The sequence below is a fragment of the Cynocephalus volans genome, chromosome 7 (assembly GCF_027409185.1).
Source record: "Cynocephalus volans isolate mCynVol1 chromosome 7, mCynVol1.pri, whole genome shotgun sequence".
Classification (NCBI taxonomy): domain Eukaryota; kingdom Metazoa; phylum Chordata; class Mammalia; order Dermoptera; family Cynocephalidae; genus Cynocephalus; species Cynocephalus volans.
The window spans coordinates 147,333,094-147,354,764 of NC_084466.1; the positions used below are offsets into that span (position 1 = coordinate 147,333,094).

At 47.9% G+C, this 21,671-nt stretch overlaps 1 long non-coding RNA gene across 1 annotated transcript; it reads right to left on the reverse strand.

Annotated features, from left to right (window-relative positions):
* Window positions 1-9,217: 9,217 nt before the first annotated feature.
* On the reverse strand, window positions 9,218-21,400 carry LOC134382281 (uncharacterized). Its single transcript, XR_010024062.1, has 3 exons — window positions 21,002-21,400; window positions 10,946-11,082; window positions 9,218-9,675 (listed from the first exon to the last, which is right to left on the reverse strand). It is a non-coding gene; the product is annotated as an uncharacterized LOC134382281 (long non-coding RNA).
* Window positions 21,401-21,671: the final 271 nt, after the last annotated feature.

Genomic DNA, 21,671 nt, shown 5'->3' on the forward strand with positions numbered 1-21,671 from the left:
AACGCTTAATGGCTATAGCATCTGCCTATGTGTAGATGGAGAAGTATAAAACAGAAGACTCAAATGCATGGACGTAAATGTTGTCACCCTAATAATCTTTCTGTTCCAGGCAAATGTGTTGATGCAGCCAGATCAATTTCGGGGGTGTGAGAGAGGCAGTGCTCCCTAAAGGCTTTGCTCCTTGCTTGGTATTTGAGGCTCCTCACACGTGTGCCTCCGTCTCCCTTCCCCCATCTCTTTATGCAGCCTGCCCTGCACCGGTCCTGGGTGGCTCCTCCTGTGCCCCATTCGCTGCATGCTTTCTGACCCTGTGCCTTCAGCTTGTTCTGCAGAATGCCCTTCCCCCATCTGTGCAGATCCAAAGCCTAATCAGTGTGGGGGCCTGGTTCAAAGATCATCTTCCCAATGTTCTATCACTTCCACCACTAGCTGGCAGCCACCTCTCCCTCCTCTGAACTCTCTGGGCATTTTCTTTTCTCCAGTACCTTCTACTTAATGTCAAGCCTGCCTTCAAGCTGCTTAAGGGCAGGGACTGTGCCTCATTTCTGTGTCTTCCACTGCCCCCAGCACAGTCATTTTTATTGGCAAAGGAGTTAATGGCATTTCTTGGGACACATAGCGTCGAGTCATTGGCTCTGCGTACTCGCGGTGCAGTGTCAGAAAACTATGGCTGATCAGAGTCCATAGCTCTACCTTCTCCCACCCCAAGATACAAGGGAGAAGGGACGTGCTCATGAAGTGGACAAGCTAACCCAGTGTCTACACCACCCTACGCGTACAGATGAAAGGCCCAGCAGACCATAGATCCAGAAAACAGACTGAACTTTCCCTTTTCCATTCAGATGTTTTCCTGTTGGGTGGCCAAAGCCCGAAACAGCTGAATTCCTGGGCGCTCTACAAACCTCTCTCATTCCCAGCTTTCCCAAATGTTATATTCCAAAACTCTGTCCAAACAAAAAAAATCCCTCAAGAAAATCAAGTGCTAACACTGAACACATGAGTCCAAGAACCAGCGATCCAAGTGGAAACAAATACCCTGTTTTTGCCAGGTAAATGTTTTCAAATACATGAACATGCAAATATATTTATCTCAAGTGAATTATAAACAGAGCATGCATCTCACATGAAGTCCGAAACCACTTGCAAAAAATGATAACTGGTTTTGGAGAATCTCACATGTATTAGGCCAAAGATCCTCCCTTTCTGCATGATCTAGGAGATGTGGAAATGTTCTTTGAGCAATGTGGTTTTAACATGAAGCCCAGTGCAAGCTTTTGATCTCTATAGGATAGTATGTGTTCATGTGCAACACTCACTGAATCGACAGGCTAAATTTAAACACTCCCTTTACGTACAGAATCAGGATTTATTATTTTGCTTTGGGAACACATCTTTTGAGTTTCTACACATATGACACATGGAGAGGTGAAGTAGAAATCCCTGGTGATCTTTCTAAGGCTAACACCTATGTGTGGCCTTGGCAGCTCTGGGACCATTGTCATATTTTCAGCAAGTGATCGCTGTTAGAGAATGAGCTAGTAAAAATGTTTCCCTGAACTCATCGTGGATTGCAACAGGAGGAAACACTCCATCACTGAAAACTGACACTAATGCATTCTATTAGATTTGCTTATCATGTTAAAGAGCATATTAGAAGGAAGTGTTTGGAAAAGGGATGCCATAATGTGGTATGATGGATTGAGAATTCCTAATTTGGAAAAAATGTGCTAAGACAACATGATGGATGTGAGTGACCTACTTTATTTCATAAGAAAGTATGAGTTGCCTGGGGCCTATTGGTACACATATTTGGAAAAAGTTGGGTTTTTTCCACATTAAGTTTTTATTAACATTTTCAAAAGAGCAGAAACGCCGTAGAAGGATATAAGTTGCAACTTGTCAATGCAGATGTGTTTGTAGTCATTTGCTGCTTAGAAAAACTTATTTTCTTGCTGGAAGGGTTTCTGAATTAGGCGAGTGTCTTGCCAAAAGAACACCTGATAGGGAGAAATAGGACACCTTTCTCTCTGATAAAAATATGACCGGGAAGGTGTGTTTTTATTTAAAACACAAATGGATCTTCTGCTACTAGTAAGTAGCGATCTCTTAGAACGATTAACATTTCATGGAGTCGGTGGCCACCTTTCTGTTGCAGGCAGTGAAGCATTGAGGCTGAGTTAACCATTTTAATTCTGCCTTAGAAGATGGGGTCTGAAACTGAGGATCCTTATCATCGTGGAAAGCTCCTTGATCTGGAAGTCAGGAACTCTTAGGTTCATCTCGAGCAACAGCAGGAAAGGTGAAGGGCTCCACAGAGGGTTGGTGGCTGACAAAACACTCTGTTACTGTTAAGACAATGTTGCTAGTGGGTTCACGAACTTAAAAAATGCTTATTATACCATAAATATGATGCTATCATATTTATGAAGAAAGTGGGATGTAAGGAAAAACTACGTATTAAAAGGCGGAGGGGGGAGGATCAATTGGCACAAGCTTTCTGGAGGGCAGTTTGTCAATCTGTCACGAAAGCCTTAGATTGCTGCATGTCTTTGGACCTAGAAATTCCACTTCTAGAAGTTTATTTTAAAGAAGTAATCATGAATAGACACAAAGATTTAGCTAATAAGGCGTTCACTATAGAATTATTTATAATATTAAAAGATGACATCAACCTAAACGTCCGAAGTTAGGAAATTGCTGAAATAAATTCGTACATTTAATGCAGCTATTAAAATGATAACATAGGACAATAATGTGGAAAAGGTTTATAATATTCTACTAAATAGGAAAAGTGGGTTATAAAACATTATGCATATTATGACACTGTTTGAAAAACTATGTATACATATGTCTAAATTCTTAGACATATACTTATGTCTACTTCAGGAGACTTATGTATAATGTTATATATATTCTGATACTATTTTTAACATGTAAGTATTCATATTTGAAGGACATTCAACAAGATGTTAAGAGTGACTATTTCTGAAGAGTAGGTTTACAGGTACTTTTTATTTCTTTCCTTTCGTATGTTTTCATTTTCTACACTAGACACGCTTTGCTTTTGTAATAAGTAAAGCAGTTATTAAATCGAAAACCCAAGAGACTCAACTGATTACAGAAACAATAAGAGAGTTGACAAGGATTCCCACAAACTAGTTTTCTCTTGTAATAATAATAAGTGAAAAATATACAATGAAAATTATTCCATTCACTATAGCAAAAACAAAACAAAGCAAGTCATAGATCATTCACAAAACTGAAAATACAATGATTAATTCATGCAAGAAATCTCTAAGACCTGTTTAGAAGCAAGTAATAAAGTACATCAAAGAAAATCTAAATAAATTACTGTGTTTCTGGTTGGGATGACTAAATATTGTGAAGGTTTCAATTTTTTCCCAAATTAGTTTATGCATTTTACACAATTCCAATAAAATTTCTGATTAAAATAACTGGTCTTATAATACTAAGGTCACAGGTTCAGAGACCAGTACCAGCCGGCCACCAAAAATAAAAATTTAAAAATTAAAAAAATAAAATAACTCGCAAGTTAACTCTAAATATTATCTAGGAGTATAGATACATGAGATCAGACAATTTTTCTAAAAGAAGAAAAATCAGAGAAGGCTTTTCCTTTGGGATTTAAAAAGATATTACAAAGTCAGAATAATTAAGCAGTATGATAATGTTGTAGGAATATCAAACATATTAATTAGTAAAACAGAATGTAGAATAGAATAAATAGAATAAAACAAATATAGGAATCTAGTATGTGATAAGATTGTATTTCCTGTTAGTGGAGAAAGGCTAGACTGTTCCATAAATGGTGCTGGAATAATTCGGATGGAGGGGGAAAAAAGTGAGTTTTCACCTGATGCTACATTCACAGAAAAAAAATTCCAAATGTATAAGAGACTAAAGAATAATAATTTCATTATCTTGAGGATGAGAAAAGCCTTTCTTGAAAAGAGGTAAACCTTAGAATTCATAAAAGAAAAAAGCAAACAATTTTGCCTCCATAAATATTTAAATCTTTGGTATGGGAAGCACGCTATAAACAAAGAACAAACTAGAGAGAAAAATGCACTTTGTATGACAAGCAATAGATTAAGAGTTTAACTATATAAAGTGCTGTTTTAAGATAAGAAAAAGACCATCATTCCAACAGAATATTTGGGAAGATACAAGCAAGCATTTTCCAAAAATAAAAAAATATACAAAATAGCCACTAAACATAAAAAAACATGCTCAGCCTCACGAACAATCAATTTAAAATTAGAACAATAAAGTATTATTTTCACTCACCACTGTTTAAAATGGAAGAACAATATTCAATGTATCTAGGATGTGGAGAAATACCTTTGATCCAGTAGTTTCGTCTCAGGGAATTTACCCTTTGTAAAGGCTCACAAAATGGTCCATAGGGGCTGGAACACTACGCAGTTGCTGGACAAGTGAGGCAGACCTATACACTGACAGGTACATTGTCAAATGAAGATGGCATGTGGAAGAACAATGTATCTTTTTGTTTATATCAATTCTTTTGTGTATCAATTTCTGTTTAAGAAATGTACGTAACTATTTGTATATTTAGAAGAATTTTTATAGCAGACTGTCAGTTGGGGTTTCATTTTGACTTTTTCCTCTTCTGTCATATTTAAGTTTTTTATGATCATGTATCACTTTTATAATAAACAATGCACATCTGACAAATCTGTCCTAAGAGGTGAGGTGACTTGCCCAAGGTTGACAGCACATGAGGACAAGAAGAACCTGGGTCTCCTGATGCCCAGGCTCCTGGTGCCCCCATAGAGTCCCTTCTTCCTACTGAAGAGCCCACAGGACCACAGCATAGCCTCTCCCCCAAAGGATCCCATAAGTGCCCTGAAAACACCGCTTGCGGCCACCTGTCGGGTTGCGGATCACCCCACCCCTGGGCACTCTTGGCTGGGAGGGGCTCACATACAAGGCATTGGTTTAATGGGTTTCAGGGTGGGGCTTGCATCCTCAGTAGTGACAGGGCTGCCCCATCTCCATCCCCAGGGGCTGTTCAATCCACGCCAGTGCCAGCTTGCCCACTCACATTGTAAGGGAACCTGTGGGCTCTGTATGGATCCCTCCAGCCCAGGAGAGATGAGTAGGCCATGGATTCTAACCCCCTACCTACCTATGACTGCATACAGTAGGTGCTCAATAAAAGTCTGCTGAATCAGTAGACTGACCAGAAGGAAACTAAGTCCCATCTCCAGTCCTCCTAGAGCTCTCCCTGACCTCAGGCCATCCATGTTCCCAACTGAGATGCTTTTTTCCTACTTTAACATGGGCCTGAGCTAGTCTCCAAGGACCTGAAGCCACACAGCATGGCTAGGGGCTCTACCAGCTTTATTTTCAGACGAAAGGGGCTGGAGGAACAGAGGCCAGCTTTGCTAAGAGATCTAGAGCAGAGAATGCAGAGAAGTAGAGGAGTATCCCCATACTTCTGTTCTGAGTCTGCCTTTCTAGCAGTTTCACTGGCTTCAATATCTCCCATAATTTGACTCCACCATGAGCAGCAAAATAAAGCCAGGGATCTGGCCTCTCTGCTTCTCTGTCCCCAGTGCACAGCAAGTGCGAGTGAATGAATACATGGATGGGGTTCCCCTGTAACACTTGCTGTGATAGAAATCAGAAATTTAGGACTAGAAATAACATTATAGGTCCACATCCCTCCATTGGAGATAAAGAAACAGCAAAGACTTGTCCAAAGTCACAGAGTGGGAGAATGGAAGAGATTCGGGAGGCATATGTGAGCTGGTTTTTCAGAGACCAGCCGAAGCTAAGGCGAGCTCACTTGGCGTGGCTTGGGAACCAGGGAGACCCTTTTGGGAGCCTCCCCTCACATACTAGATCCCCCACATTGGCTCCACCCAAAGCTCAATTACTGCTGGGAGAGGCCCGATGCTCTCATAATGAAGTCATATCTATGGCAAAGATCCTTGCGGCTACTTAACTGTGAAATAATTACATGTGCCTCAGAACTGGGAGATCAAGGATTTCTATCCAACATCCCATGATGCTCTTAAAAAAGGTTTCACTGTAAACTGCAGGTGGGGTGAGGAGAGGCAAGATTTCCAAGCCAGGATACCATGTTTTAATTTCACCTTTTACGTTTTGGCATCATCCCATCTATGTGTATATATCGCTCTATGGATATATTAAAACAACATTAAAGGAGATTAAAAGAGTAACAATTGTCACCCATAATCATATTGCTATAACTAAATTGTACCCACATGCATGTGTCTCCTTGTTTAATGACACGAGCAATACACGAATGCATTCTCATCATCAGAAAATAGACAACTAAGAAGAATACACTGTAGCCAGTAAAAGTCCTTGGTCCACGTCATCTCTTACTAGTGCCCCTCTCCTCTCCCAAAGTGACACAGTTGTTAGCTCGGCATATATCTTTCCAGAACTTTTCTCTGAGTTTACATCTAAATATACACTGTAGCTATGTATTAGTGTATGCATGTACACATATACACACACATACAAATGAGTAGCGTTTTTTAAAACATTAATGGGATCATAATATGTATTGCTCTGGAAATTGCTTTCTCCCCACTAAATAGGTCTTGGAGCTTCTTCCATCTTTGTAATAGCTGCACAGTTTTTGTAGTATGGATAAATCATAGTATGAAGGTACGTCAAAAAGTTTAAATAGAATTAAAAGATAATACAAATCTTTTCGTGACCTTTTGGTCTACCCTCATTTTTTTTTTTTTAACCAGTCCCTATTGAAGGACGTTTGGTTTGTTTCCAGTTTTTCAATATTCCAAACGGTGCATATGTGTAGCTTTGTTTAACCTTAAACTTTCTGCCTCTTTCATGTGGCTGATCAGTCTTTTTATTCATGTCAGCAGACTGTCCCATTAAGGAATGTCAGCTCCGTGAGGGCAGAGATTCTGTCTGTTTTTCTCTCTGCTCTATCGCCAGTGCCCAGAACAGTGCCTGGCTCAGCACATGTGCACAAGAAATATTTGTTGAACGAATAATTGGCCAAGAAGGGGAGGACATAGCTGCAAACCATTTTAACTACAAATGCTGTCTAATGCCCACATTTTACAAAGGCATTCAGACTCCCTAATCGTACTCTATCCTCAGATCAACAGTGTGAAGTCAGTAGATCCTTCAGTGTTATTGCCCTGGCTTCCTGATGAATCGTGGCCTGAAGCTGGGGCTTAGGAATCAAAGGTTCGACTCCTTGCTCTGTCACTTCCTGTGTGTGTGTCTTTGGAGAATTTACTTAACTTCTGTTAACCCCCATTTTTTTAATCTGTAAAACAGGGATACATATACCTCCCCTAGAAAGGTTTTATGACAATTAAATATGATAGCATATGTAAAGTACTCACATAGAGTAGGCACTTAAAAAGTGCTTGTTCCCTTTTTGTGCCTTGCTCAGTATATTCTTTCTACCTGCCCAGGGTCAATCACCCATCCCCCTGCTGCCATGTTTTACTGCCTACCAATTACTGAAATACCTTACTATTTTTCCTAAGGAATCTCCCGGCACATTGGTCTTCCTCTACCCACAGGAGTTTCTTGGGAAAAAACACAGGAAATATTTCCTTGCTTTGTGTCATTTAAATATAATGTCAACAGCTTTTCCCTGAGCGTTTTATGTTTGGGTACTTATCTCATTCAATAATAGTTTACTATCTAATTCCCCATCTAGTTCTTGAGACCATGATTGATTACATTTTTTAACCCTTTTAATTGCAGGGTCAATTGCAAATTTCCTTATAAATGGTAAATGCTCAATATTGGTAGAATGAATAAGTGATTGGAAAATGCTATAAATGTCTGATTTTAAGTGGTCTCACACTTCCATACATCTGAGGGCTTAGGACCTCCTAACCCACTCTGCTCTGGTGACAGCACCCAAGCCACCCTGAGCCAGCTCCCCAGCTACTGGCTGGTGTGAGAAATCGGTCTTTTTTTTTTTTCTCCAGTGTTGAGGTTTATGTTTTTTCCTCCCTCACTAAGCAGTCATATCTACCTCTGGCATCCTTCTCCTGGGTTTATATGCCTTTTATGTTTTCTTTCTTTTTCCCTTTGGAATGGCAAGTTTGGCCCACCTCTACTTCCTTCAAATAATCTGAAAGTCAATATCAGTCAACTCCCCAGTAGTGACTGAGAAGTTAAATTGTGTGCTCTCACAGCAGTAAAAAGGAAAGGTGACTTCTATCACCGCACCTCTAAGATTTCATTGCACTTATGTACTTACAAGGTAGTCTTCCTCTACTGCACAGTGAGCTTCTTGAGGGAAGATATCATGGGATTTTTCATTTTTGAATCTCAAATGCCAACAGAGTATCAGATAGGTATATTTTTGGGGTTAAAAAAAGGATATTGCTTTCCTCTCATTTTTTCCCTAACACACAACCACTATAACTCAATACACTCATATTCCTATGAGTAGGTATTTAACAGGTTTCTATGAGGGACAACATTCTGGGTTCCAGACAGTGACCGAGAAAGCAACTTTTGGAATGTTTGAAAGTTGAGGACTTCTGTCTTGTTAGGATTGTTGTGAGGCTTTAAGGGAAACCCTCAACCCCTCAGGAAATGCCTCACCATGGACAAGGCAGGTAACCGCATCAAAGAAGAGGGAGTCTGGCAAATGGTGGGTCCCAGCAGTATCTTCAGATTGCATTACCCTTTTAAGGATCGAGCCCTGTTGGATTTAACTGCAGACCTGCAAAAAGGAGCCCTGGGAGAGGCTGGAATGAAGTCCCCAGCCCAGCCGGTGTCTGTCTCTGTAAAGTGCCAGGTGTGCCTTGTTGTAGCTCGGCATCTCCTGCTTTTCAGCCCAGACTCTTGCTCCGTCCTCACCTCTACAGTTTGGTCTTTTGGTGCAATATTTGTCTGAGATTCTTTCCTCTCTTTTTCTCTATTAAGTATAAAGATTCAAAGTAAAATTACATAAAAGTCTTAAATTCATTGAGTTTTGGCAATTGTATACATCCATGTTACCATCACCGAAAGCAAGATATAGAACATTTCTAGCACCTCAGAAAATCTCTTGTGACCCTTTCTAGTCAACTCTCTCCCAGTCAACACCATTCTGATTTCTATATCCATAGATTTAGATTAGTTTTACCTGATACTTCATATAAACAGAATCACATAACCTGCTTCTTTTTTTTTCTTTTATTCACTAAAACAACAATAACAAAAATGCGTACACATAATCTAATTTCTTTTCTTTTGCAACATGTCAAAAGTTAACATCCCCAGATATTTGACAGCAGTGACCTCTGGGTAGGGGGAATTTGGATGATTATTACTGACTTCTTTACACATTCTGGTATAATAGAAAAGTATACATATAATTTTATAATAATGAGGGGAAAAAAGCTTTTTCATGGGGTGGAGAGGCATGTTTCTTGCAGAGAAGTGAACAGGTGAAGTTCAGAATAAGCCAGGTGAGGGAACCCTGGCATCTGAAGGCTGAGAACACCAGTACCTGGTGGTCTCTTGCTGGTGGCGGGGATCTGGGTACATCCTCTCAAGGTCAGAGACTCTGGAGCAATTTCCTGTCTTCATTCTTGGTTATCTCTTTGGATATGGAACTGTTTGACCAAAGGATTTCTCCTACCTCAAATTCTTCCCTTTGAATCTTAGCTAAGAGAAAATAAAGTGAGAGGTTTAAAATACTATGAAAGTCATGAAAAAAATACACCCCCCCCAATTTTAAACCCTTGATCATACATGTGAGTTTTTGTGATATGCATAAGGCATATGGTAACAAAACAAAATAAACAATTATAGATAAAACCTATGCACTCTGGACTCTAAATATTATCTGACCACAGATAAGGGCAACTCCTTGTTCTGTTTCCTTGACAGTCCTGCCATACAGATGGCTACACACATGGAGAAGGTGTGTGTATGAGAAGCATAAATGCAGAGAAAGACTGGATCCTGAAATAATATTTGCAGGAACAGTTAAAATGTGAAAAAGAGAAAACAACCTAGCAATTTCCCAACAGAATGCAAGGCCTAACTTCATTGATTAAATGGTCCCATATGTGGTAATCTACAAAGCTGGGAGGCTTGGAATGGCCTGGCCTGGGTGGTGCCAGGGCTCTGTGTGGACTGGCTGGGCAGCGAGCAAGTTATGCAACCTCACCGAACCCATTCCTGCCTCTCTAAAAGGGGGTAATAGTGGCAGCATCCACTATACAGGGCTGGAGGGAGAGGTGAGTGAAGTGAGGTATGGGTAGACTCTTTGTAAACCATGCATGCTATCCACGTGCCAACTGCTTATTGTCTCTTCTGCACCTGGAATAAACCCTCTGGAGGGACGTGGGATCCAGGCTCTGATTCTTATGGTCGTTGACCTTTTTGAGGACTAAAGAGCAAAGTGTTATCTCTTTTCTAGCCCTGTAGGCCTTGACTACTTTACTGAGTCAAAAGGGACATTTTGATAGGAAAGAAGAGGTGGGGGGGGGGGGACAAAGGAAAAGTTGCTGGAATCCAACAGACTGGGGTTGGAATCCAGATTTCCTCATTTACTTGCTCTGTGTGTGACCTTGGGTGAATCTTTTATCATCTCAGAGCCTCAGTTTTCTCATGTGGAAAATGGTAATAGACTTCCATTGGTTCAATGGATTGCTGGGAGGACAGGGTGAGATATATCCTTGTAATAGGTGTTTAGTATATTACCCGGGACAGGTGCCATCAGTGAAAGAAATAGATTATCTCTTGTAGGAGATGCTCTGCAGCAGATGAGAAATGAAATAGACACTATCTTGCTCCCAGCACACCTGAGCAGCTGTCCTTTAACCCAGGATCATGGGGCTCAGAGCAAGAGGCAGAAATATGGAACTCTGATGCTTACACCATTAGAATAAAGTTTTTCACCACGCTAGACATGGACAAGATGGATCACCTGGTTTGGGAAAATGCTGCAGATGGGCCAGATGTGTCCAAGCCCATCTGGGGGAGATCCACTTCCACATGGCTGGCACCATGAGCTACTCTTGATCTGGAAGGCTTGGCATGTTCAGATGCCTCCCCATGCAGCCCCTGGGGTGGGGGAAGTTGGTTGTGTTATTTTTGCCAATAAGAAGACATTCTTCCTTCTCTTATCTCTGCCCCCACTACCTCCCCCCTCAGCTCATTTTAGCAGATTCTCAGGAGCCCCTTCAGGGAGGGAACAGAGGGGCACAGCCTGCAGTCCTCCACGTCCACAAAACCCTTTCCCCAGGACTGGGGACTGGGCCAGATCGGAGGCAGGCGCTGGCCCTCACTGAATCCTGAGTTTTGCTGGAAGTGGAGAGCCAAGGCTTCCTGGCCAAGTTTCACTGTTTTGTTCTACAAGATGTTCACCAGGTAACCATTGGGACGGTTGTGCTTTTAAGAAATAACTCCTCTGCTGTGTCTTTCTCACCACCACCTCCCCACCCCAATTTCTCTTCCAACTCCCAGGCCTCCGAAGTAGCAGAGTTTATTTAGCAACCTGTTTATTCCGCTGTAAAGTTAGGACGTGTCTCATTTCTGATGCTTGAGTAGGCTGTACCTGACTTCGTCTTTTCCCCCCACTCCCCTTCTCCTATTAAACCGAATTCCTCCCGCGGTTCTTGTCTTTTAAAGGGGCGATAACGTGCTCACATCTGAAACCCGGACTTCATTTTCCTCTGACCATCTAGTCCCTGCCCTCCTAAGGGAACTCCCGACTGACTGCTTGTTTATTTTAGCTCGTCATCGATATTAAGGGCGGACTAGAGTTGGGAGCGTTTGATCTGTAAGCGGTCCAAGCCCGGGACAGCTTTTCCTAGCTTGGTGTCGCGGAGGGCGGCCGCAAGCTGGGGCCGGGGACCTGCGTGAGTCGCCGCGCCCCTCCGCGCCCGCGTTGCGCACGGTGGCTGGAGCCTGTCACTCTGTCGTCTGGAGCCCAGAACCCGAGGCGAAAGGCCTACGCTTCTCTCTGAGACGCCTCAGCGGAGCATATGCTGCAATCCCCAAATCCATTTTTAATTCATGACATCAGTTTAGAGACCATCGGAGCCTCTAAACGGCCTCTCTCAAAACCAAAACAACCACCACAACACAAGCGAGGAGAGGAGGCGGCCGCCGTGGCGTCAAGAACATTGTCTTTCTGTCCCCAGGGAGTGGACATTTGGGAAACCACTTTCCAGAGGGCTCCTACTGTCCCTCACGGCAGAGTTGTCCCTGCCCCGCCTTTTCCTGGAGCCGAAATTGGACCCCAGGTTATTTGTTATAAAGACATAGCTGGATTCAAAGTGGTTTCGATTAGGACTTTATAAAGTTATATTAAAATAGTGAAATATGTATTTGCAGGGAGATTAAAGACTCCCCCAAATACCTTTACACACACACACACACACACACACACACACACACACACACACACACAAATATATATCCAGAACTGTATATAATATAAGTTATATAATGTACAATAAAACATACTGTATGTTAAATAAGTAATATAACAATGTAATATAGGAACTAGACGTTGCATATAGATTAGCCAATATATAACCTGCTGAAACATATAATGCATAGAATATGTTAAACAGTGTACGAGTACAAATGGACCATATATGTTATAGATCGTATATATGAAACGATGTCCTCTGAAATATCCAAGGTGCTGTGCTGGAGCTCCGTGTCGCCGAGCGCCAGCTTAGTACAGGGTGCCCGAGAGGAAGCGCACGCTGGTCTCGCAGTCTCCCGATGCCGCCGAGGCTGCCACCCCAGCCCTCGCCCTATCCCTGCTCCCCAAGTGTCCACGTGTCTTTGGGGTGGCCGGAAAGATCCCCAACGATCAGCTTCTTATTGGGGTAACGGAGTTAACGGATTATCTCTCACAGAGGTCAGACTTCAGTTGGGGGGAGGGCGCCAATTTTTTGCAAACGACACGGAGGCCACACTCACCACGTTCACTGCAAGTCCTGTGCGTTTGGCGTTTGGTCCCGTGAGTGTAAGCTTAAGTATTTTTTTCTCAGACAAATAACTCAAAATGTCATTTTCCAACGTAGGCATTTGGAAACTGAAACGAATCTATGCAAGACTTGAACGTTCCAGAGGCCCCTTAAAGGCAGTTAGGGGACCCGCCGGTGGGCTGCAAGGAGACGACTCAAAGCAAAGCAAAATGCACCATTAGAAACTTGATATTAACCGCGCACCGGCAAGTAATACAGCTTAATAATCGCCGCGTGTGTTTTCTCAAACTGGGGAAATAGGAGAAACACTTCGACAGAAAAGTTACTCTAAAGAGTCACACCGTTTAAAAGGGGAAACTATCCCAGTGGCGGATCTTGTCTTCTTGGCAACCTAAAACAGTGTGCGCGAATTCGTTTTTCTCCAGAGTCCCTAGAAGCGGGACCTCAAAATCAATTGTCTGGAAGATGAAAGTGTTCACCGAGGGCTGCTTTCGATGGGAACGCGCAGCGCCCCTCCTCAGGCCACCTCGGGACCGTCCCGTGACCCGCAGTTCCCGGGTTCGAGGCCCGGGCGCACGCGCGGCCAGCGTCCCCGTGCCGTGCCGTCCGCGGCCCCAGCGTCTTTTATTTGCTGTCTCTTTCTCTCTCGGTTTCTGGTTCTTTCCTTCGAGCGCCCTGCTGCGGAGCGCTAGGCGCGCCCTGTCGTCTGTGGGCTCTCACCTCAGAGTCAATATTATCTCAGATGGGCACAATAGACTGGAATGAAAAGCTAATATTGAACCAATGCGGTCCCTGCCCGCGCCGCCGCGATGCCACCCTTTGTCGCGCAGCCCCCGGCGAGGCGCTGGCGGCCGGACTAAGCGGAGGGCGGCTGCGGCCGGGACTCTCCGGGCCCTCGCTGGGAGTGAGGGACACTTGGGGGCTCAGCGGCGAGGCTTCGGAGGCCCATTCGGGGTGCGGCTGCTGCAGCCCCCTGGAAAGCCTCTTCTCCAGCAGCCAGGGCCAGACTGCGAAGCCCAGGGCTCCGCGGGGCCGCTGAGGAAGCGGGGCGCATGCCTAGTCCTAGAGCCCCGACGCCCCGGGGGTGACAATAGGGGAGCGGGGCCCAGTGTGTCCAACCTCCAGGCAGGAGGGGTCCCGGAATGTGAGTGTGGCTTGGAGGGAGGGGCAGCTTCGGGGCCCCTCCAGGGCTGCTCAGGAGGGGTGGGCTATTCGCGGCGGGGCAGGTGGGTGGCAGACCCTCTGTGCTCCAAGTTCCCAGCCGCTGTCCTCTCTTCTGTTCCCCGGCTCTGCACAGGCCGGGCTGAGCTAAAGAGGCAGAGGACGCTGCACGAGGGGCCCGAGGGCCGCTTCTCTGGCTGCGCGGGGAGCTCGGGCTGCGCTCCGGTTTCCCCGGCCGGGTGCTGCTCTTTGGCCACCACCAGAGGTTTCAAGGTCGCTTTGAGGCGCCCACAGGAGCCACGTGAGGATACCGGCCGCTGCCACGCAGCACTGTCCTGCTAGCTTTTCTGCTCACTGATTGCAGCGAGGACGCCGACGGTTCTCCAGTCCTAAACCTGGGGCTTAAGTCCATAGGCTACAACTACAGAAGAAGACAGAGGCTTGCGGCAGGGCCTGAGCTGGGAAAAGTGGCCTGGAGGACAATGGCGGGCGAAGCGGGCATGAAGTTACACTACGTGGGGCCGCCTGGACTAGCCCTGCTTCGAGCTACAGTTTTGGGAGCAGCGGTTTGCCTACGGGGACTCTTTCCTGCCTCTTCTCCTTGGCTTGAGTGCAGGCATCTGGTGACTATGGGTGGGGAGGAGAGGCGGGCATTCCAGGGCTCCTCATGGAGTGAAACTACTGCACCCATGGGCAGGAGGTGGGCGCACGCCAAGCGACTTTGTGTCATTTCTCTGAGGCTCAGTTTTCTCACCCGGAAAATGGGTATCATGACTCCTCTAACTTACCAGGTCTCATTGTGATGTTCCCTGAGATCATGAGTGTGAGAAAACATGCTTTTAAATTCTAAAGCTCGATATTGTCAGCGTTCTTTTTCTTTGCATCCTCCTCGTTTCAAGGAGAGCTGCAGAGTCCAAGGGGGGGGGGGGCGGGGGAAAGCCGCCAGTTTCCTTTTTTCCTAAAATGACCATGTTACCCGTTCTAAGCCCCAGCCCAGACTCCAGAGCTCAGAAAATGGGAAGGATCTAAAAGAACAGATGGTTAAGAGATGAGAGAGGGGCTCATGGAACACCAGTGTTTCAGAGGTGGGGTAGGTTAGAAAGTGGATTGAATATGAAAACTTCAAGGAGCCCCTTATATTCCCTGACTCCAAGTTAGGAGGCTGGAAGAGAGCAGAGTCTCAAACAAAAAGATGCCAGAGAGCTGAGGAGAGGAGTCAGAAGGGGTGCCCACCTCCCGGGCTGGGCTGCCTCAGGCTTGGGTGGTATGGGTGCCAGTCGGTGCTCTTGTGGCATGATGAAGGCTCAGTTTTGGGGGCGATTAGAGGGGGGCGCAGCACCTCCACCTACACAAGGAAGGCAGAGCTGTCTTCACCCCTGCCCAGGGCAGTCACCCGTGTCCTTGTTCCCTACTTCCTTGTCCCTGTCCGTGTGTACGTCTGGCTGAACCTTGCCTGCCCTTGCTTGGTCTTGGGTTTTCATTTGAAGGCAGCTGAGGGAGAAAGAAACTGGGATCCCCTTTGATTCTGTTTCCTTGCTTTCGATAGTGAATTGGGACAGCGTGCGTGTGTATTTAGAGACTGGCGAGTTTCAACGTGATGAAGGATGTAAATCCCGAAGGTAGGGTCCTGTATGTGGCTTCAGGCATCAGTGCAGAGTTCCTGACTCTGGAGCGTTGGATCTCAAAACGGATGGATCTCGGGAGACCCAGAAGCTCACAGGCTCCTGCTGACATCTGGAGCACAGCGCCAGTCTCCTGCGGTCACCTGGAGCCGTAGAGGCCAGAACCAGGGTTGAGACCCCCCGCAAGGGCTCGATTCCCCCAGGTCGGCGCTCCCAGCAGTTCCGCTGATGGGCGCCGCTTCGGGGCCGCCTTCATATCACACGGGTTTCCAGCGAAGCCCAAGCAGATTCCACAGCCTCATCTCACGGCAGGAACCAGGGCGCCCCAGGGCAGACGGGGCTGGGACCCGCGCTCTCCAGGCGGAAGGGGCGAGACACCAGAGCCCCATCGCGGCTGCCCAATCGTGCTCTCCAAGTGTGTGGCGGGTGATCAATCACCATCTTGCAGTGAGCAAGGGCCCCCTGTCTCGGGACGTTCTCAGCCAGCCACGAGAAGGCGCAAATTTGGGAGCGCTGCACCCTGCGACCCCACCTCTTCCGACTCTTCCCCAAGAGGGGCCCGCGCAGGCCATCAGGGGCCCGTTCTCTGAGCGGCGGTGGTCGGGTCCGGAGATCTGAGACTTCAGGCATGGACTTGAGACCGCATTTGCGCGGTAGCTGGACAGCCTATCTCCCTGGTACAAGGGATCACAGCCGCCTCGTCCTTCGTAGAGCAGAACCTGTCCCCCTTTCCCCGCCCACTTCGGAAGGAAACCCGACTCCTAGTAAAGCTAGAATTCTAGCGTGGCTGGTGAACGGTGAAGCGGGGAGCCGAAGCTTATGGAGGGAAGAGGGACACATTTCCAAGTCGTCCTCCCTCCTCTGCAGCGAGTGGACCTCCTTAGACCTCCTCCCCGGCCCAGATTGCGGTTTCGGCGACATCTTGGCAGTGGGGCGCAACCCCGGCACTCCCTGGGCGCACGGGCTCAGGTACTGCGGGCCTGAGCGACTCGGCGGGCACCGCTCCTGCGCCTGGCCCTCGCCACTAGGCGCCGCTGCGCGCACGCCGATCGGGGCCCCGGGCCGTCGCGCCCGCCCGGAGAGAGGCCTTCGGGGAGGAGGCCAGAAAGGAATTTGCCTTAATAATTTAAAAAAAAAAAAAAAAAAATGTATTGATGGTATGAATTCTACTTTTCGTTTTCCCACCGTCGCCCTACGCGTTCGGAGAGGCCGGAATCGCACTGGGCTGGAGGGGTTTTTAACCGACCCCCGAGGCCTCCCCATCGCAGGACACCTTTCGCGTGCCTTGGGCTTGGCAAAGGGCGTCCGCGTTTTACCCGTCGTTGGCGCCCGCGCTTCCCGAACCGGTTTATCTTACTGGCTCACTGGAAGCGTCCAAACCGCGGCGACACGGACGTGCCATGGTGCGGAGGGTGGGCTAGACTGTACAAGGCCATGGCCTAACAATAACTAAAATTTGGTGAACGCCAACAGTGTGCCAAGCATTAGCTCGCTGATTCCTCTCAACAACCATTAAGATATTCACATTTCCTTTTTGCAGATGAGACAACCAAGCCTCGAGAAGGAGAAAGTCAAGCAGGTAGTGATCCCAGACAGCTCCCGTTCACCTATTCTGAGTTGCGCGAGGCTGTGCACCCACAGCACATACCGCAGGGGCCTAGCACAGAGCTGCCATTAGAGGGTGGGACACTGCTGCTTACTTCTTTGAAGCACAGGGGGCCGTGCAGGGAACTCGTAGCAGATGGTTATCACACAGATCCCCAGGAATTCCTGCCCTTTGATGCCTTCAAGGAGCCAGGAATCCAGGCGTCTTTCACCCCTACTCCTCCATAGGGAAGTTGGTGGCCTTTGGGGGAGAACGAAGGAGTGTGTCAGGAGTGTGAGACCAGCATTAGCTCATGTTTGCACAACTTATTGTTCACAGCCTGAAGCCCAGTGACAGCAACATCAAAGACAGGAGCTAACTTTTATTACAGCTCACTATGTGCCGGTCACTGTCTAAGCACTTTGCTTGGCTTATCTCATTGAGCAATCCCAAGGGCCAAGGTACTATTGTTTATTCCCATTTCAGAAAAGAGAAAACAGAGTAACGGATTAGGTAACTTGCCCAAGGTCACACAGTCAGGAAGTAGAATAGTTTTATCACTCCTCCAAACAGGCCCAACTGTTACCCTGTACTGACTTCTAGGCAGCCTTGGCTATAATTTTACAGAAAACAAAATGTGGTCAGAGAGGTTGTGGTGTTGTCCAGGGTCAATCAGTAAGTGACAGATCCAGGATTGTAACCTTCAAATGTGTCTGCTAGTCTAGATGGCTGCACAGTGTAGATTTCTGAGGCTACAGAGCCCAACCGGCAGAGGCTTGGGGCCATACAAGGCAGAAGGAGGAAACCCCTTGTTCTGAGCTAGAGCCTCAGAAATGCCCCAATCTCCCACTGCATGCACCGGTACTTAACCCAACCCCTACTCCTTGGGCAGATAAGGAACAAATGGGGGGCACATTCTGCAAGGCCCAAAGCCAAGAGTAGAGTGAGCTGCGACCACACCGTCTAGGAGTTCAGGGTTCGAGTCCAGACCTGAGTGCCCAGAGCTCTGGGCACATCCACCAGCCAGTGTGGTTAATGAGTTACTCTCCTAGTTAATTCTCATGCACGTTGCATGTTGGGGCTGGGGCACGATCCTTCCTGGGCTCCTCAGGTCTGGGTGCATAAATTAGCATAGGTTACCCAATGTCCATCACTTCTGTACTGCCCCTGACTCACCGGAAACCCTCTTCTCTGTCTAGGGGGCTGGAGCACATCTGGGGGCCAGTGGCCCTCGGGACAGAGGAACTGGAATGCCCTGCTCCCTTTAGTTGCAGATCCTGCTGCTCCCTCACCGTCTCCCACCTGCCTGCCAGCCAGAGACACTTAGGCAAACCCGGCCCTTGAAGGACAGTTTTCAAGAGGTGGGTGGCCTATGGAGGATGCCACACAACCCCAGTCTTGTCTTGGAGAAGTCTGGCTCTCTGCTTGGGCCAAATGTTCCAGCTGGAGCAGGAGGCTGAGGGTTCCTGTATCCAGTCTGTCATCCACCCTTAGGATACCCTTCAAATGCATTCTGGCCAAGGGGGTAAGGGTTGGTGAGTACCAACTACATCTTAGAGCTCAGGGCTGAAAGTATTAAAAGAGGGGGAACACCCTCACATATCACACATCATCATTTTTTCACCTTATCTCCCAGACATCAACTGGATTGCCCTTGCCCTCAAGGTCAACAACTTTTACACCCCCAGCCAAGATCACGAATGCTAACTGTGCAATAAACCACCATTCCCTGCCCTGCAACATGGGTGGGGCTTTTAGTGGCCCCAGTTTGCAACCCCAGAGTCTCCAGCCAAGTTTGGAGGGCCTGGCCTGAGGGCGAGGCTGGAGCCTAACCCTTCAGTCGTCCTCCAGAGGCTCCCACGGAGAAGGGCATCCTCTTCTGCTTGCTCCAGGATCCAGGATCTACAGACTGCCTAAACTGGATATTTGTTTCTAGCTTCTGAAACCTGGGGGCTGCCCCTAGCTCCAACCTAGGCTTGCTGGCTGGGCACAACAAACACACCTCCACCCTTCACCATTGCTTCAGGCTCCTGGTTCCCTGCAGGCCTGGGCACACTTGCCAGCCTCTATCTTCACAACCTAGTTGAGGGAGGAATTTCTGAGCTGGAGATAATACTCTGGGGGATGGTGGTTCAGGTTTGAGGGAGGTGCCTTTTTGAATGAACACTCATCCCAAGGGGCTAGATACACTCCAGAATCTTTGGACCTAGAAAAAAAGAGGGAGGGGGCAAAGTAAGGCTACTTGAAATTGACAAAGGGTGAAAATGGGGCCAGGAACCCAGCCCAGAGCTTGTGTTGCAGAGGTCTGAAGCATGAGGCAGGAGCAGTTTCTCCCACTGTGAGGGCAAAGATGTTAATGTGTGCATATGCGTGCCCTGGCAAGGTTGGGGGGCAGCAAAAATGATTTCTTTTGGTGCCTTACTAATCTGTCTGGTGCCAACAACCCCAGAAAACACAGCTCCCAGCCCAGACGGGTTCTTGAAAGGGTTTTTTGGATCCCTATCCCCAACAATACTATATACTTGTAATAAGGAAGTAGAGAAACTGACACGAACATAAATGTACACAGGTGAAACCAGGAGAGGGGAAGGGGAGACCTGGGGTCAGAGAAAGGGGTAGCGGGGGAAGTGCGTAGTGTGGCCTAAGATCCGGACCCTGGGCTGATGTATCTGGTGGCGTTCCAGCCTCGCTCGTGGTCGACTCTACTCTTCTACCCCCTCCCGATCTACTTCTCCCGGGTTTCAAAGCAACCTAGTCACCAAACACAGGCATTTCTTCATCCTTAAGAGAAATGACAGGGGCCTGGGAGTAATAGATTTAAAGGACGCCAGATTTTTTATCATTAATTGTAAACGTGCAAAATACCTGCTGGTACTTTACTTCAGAAGAATGTAATTGGCAAAAAGGAAAAAAAAAAAAAAAAAAAGGAGGAAAAAAGAGGCGGCCGATGAATAGATAATAGATCTTTAACCACCAATAAACAGAGAGCAGCGCCAGCAGCCTGGGGGATGTGATCATAATTATGCCGCCGCGCGAGCCAATGGGGACGAGAGAACTCGGCCCTAAAATCGTCCCAAAACCCAAGGAGAGCTCGAAAATGCGGACACGGCCTGGGACCGGAGACGCGATCATCAGTCCTTAGTTTCGAGACCTGGGTTTGCGCAGCAACCCGCCCCGGGGACAACAGATGGCAGAATAATAATAGAAATGATAATAATAGCAGCAAAAGTAATAACAATGACAACGCCAACAATAATAATAACAACGGCACGATAATAGTAGCACCACTTCGGGCTCTCCCCTGACCCTGGACTCCCGGTCCCAGACATTCCAGAAGGAACTATTTGAGGGAAGGAGGCGAGCGCTCTCCCAGACAGAAGAAGCGAGAGCCTGTGCGGCCAGTGCGGGCGCGAGTTGGAATCCCACCGCCCCGGCAGTGTTAGCGGCTCCGGTCTCAACTTGCAAACGCATAAGCGGATCAAGGACCGACCGCGAACGCACCGACCCTGGGACCTGCAGGCTGCGCGTGGCTCGAGGGGTGGGCGGACCTACCCGCCACCCCGGGCCCTCTCGCCCCGGAAACCGCCGGGAGTCGTGCTGGGGGTGGGGATTGGTGTCACCGAACCGCGCCGGTGGCCCTCGCCGGGAATCAGCCCTCTCCCGCTTACCCTCACGGTGCTCCCCGGGCGACGCCAGTTCCCCCGACGCGGGGCCGCGGGGGACAGCAGCGGCGGCGCGTTAGGCGCGCGGAATCTGTGTGTCTGCCTGTCCGTCTGTCCTAAGAGCTCGGGCGCAGCAGGCTCGGGATCGAGGGGGCCGAAGCGGAGGCGGCGCCTGCCGGGGACTCTGCAGGGACCAGGGTGCCCCGGAGGGAGTGGTGGTGGTGGTGGAGGAGGCGGTGGCTGAGGGGGAGGAGGTGGGGAAAGAGGAGGAGGAAGAAGAGGAGGAGGAGGCGAAGAAACCGGAGGGAGTGGAGGAGGCGAAAGAGGAGGAGGAGAAGCCGCAGCGGGCGCCGCGGGAGCGAGTGAGCCAGGGGCGCGGGGCGAGGGCGCGGAGAGGCCGGGCGCCTGGCGGGCGGCGGGAGGCGCGGCCCGGGCGGCGGCGCCGACTCCGTTCCACTCTCGGCCCGGATCCAGGGCTCCGGGTTCCCAGGCGCTCGCCTCCCTCTGACGCACTTTAAAGAGTCTCCCCCCTTCCACCTCAGGGCGAGTAATAGCGACCAATCATCAAGCCATTTACCAGGCTTCGGAGGAAGCTGTTTATGTGATCCCCGCACTAATTAGGCTCATGAACTAACAAATCGTTTGCACAACTTGTGAAGAAGCGAACACTTCCATG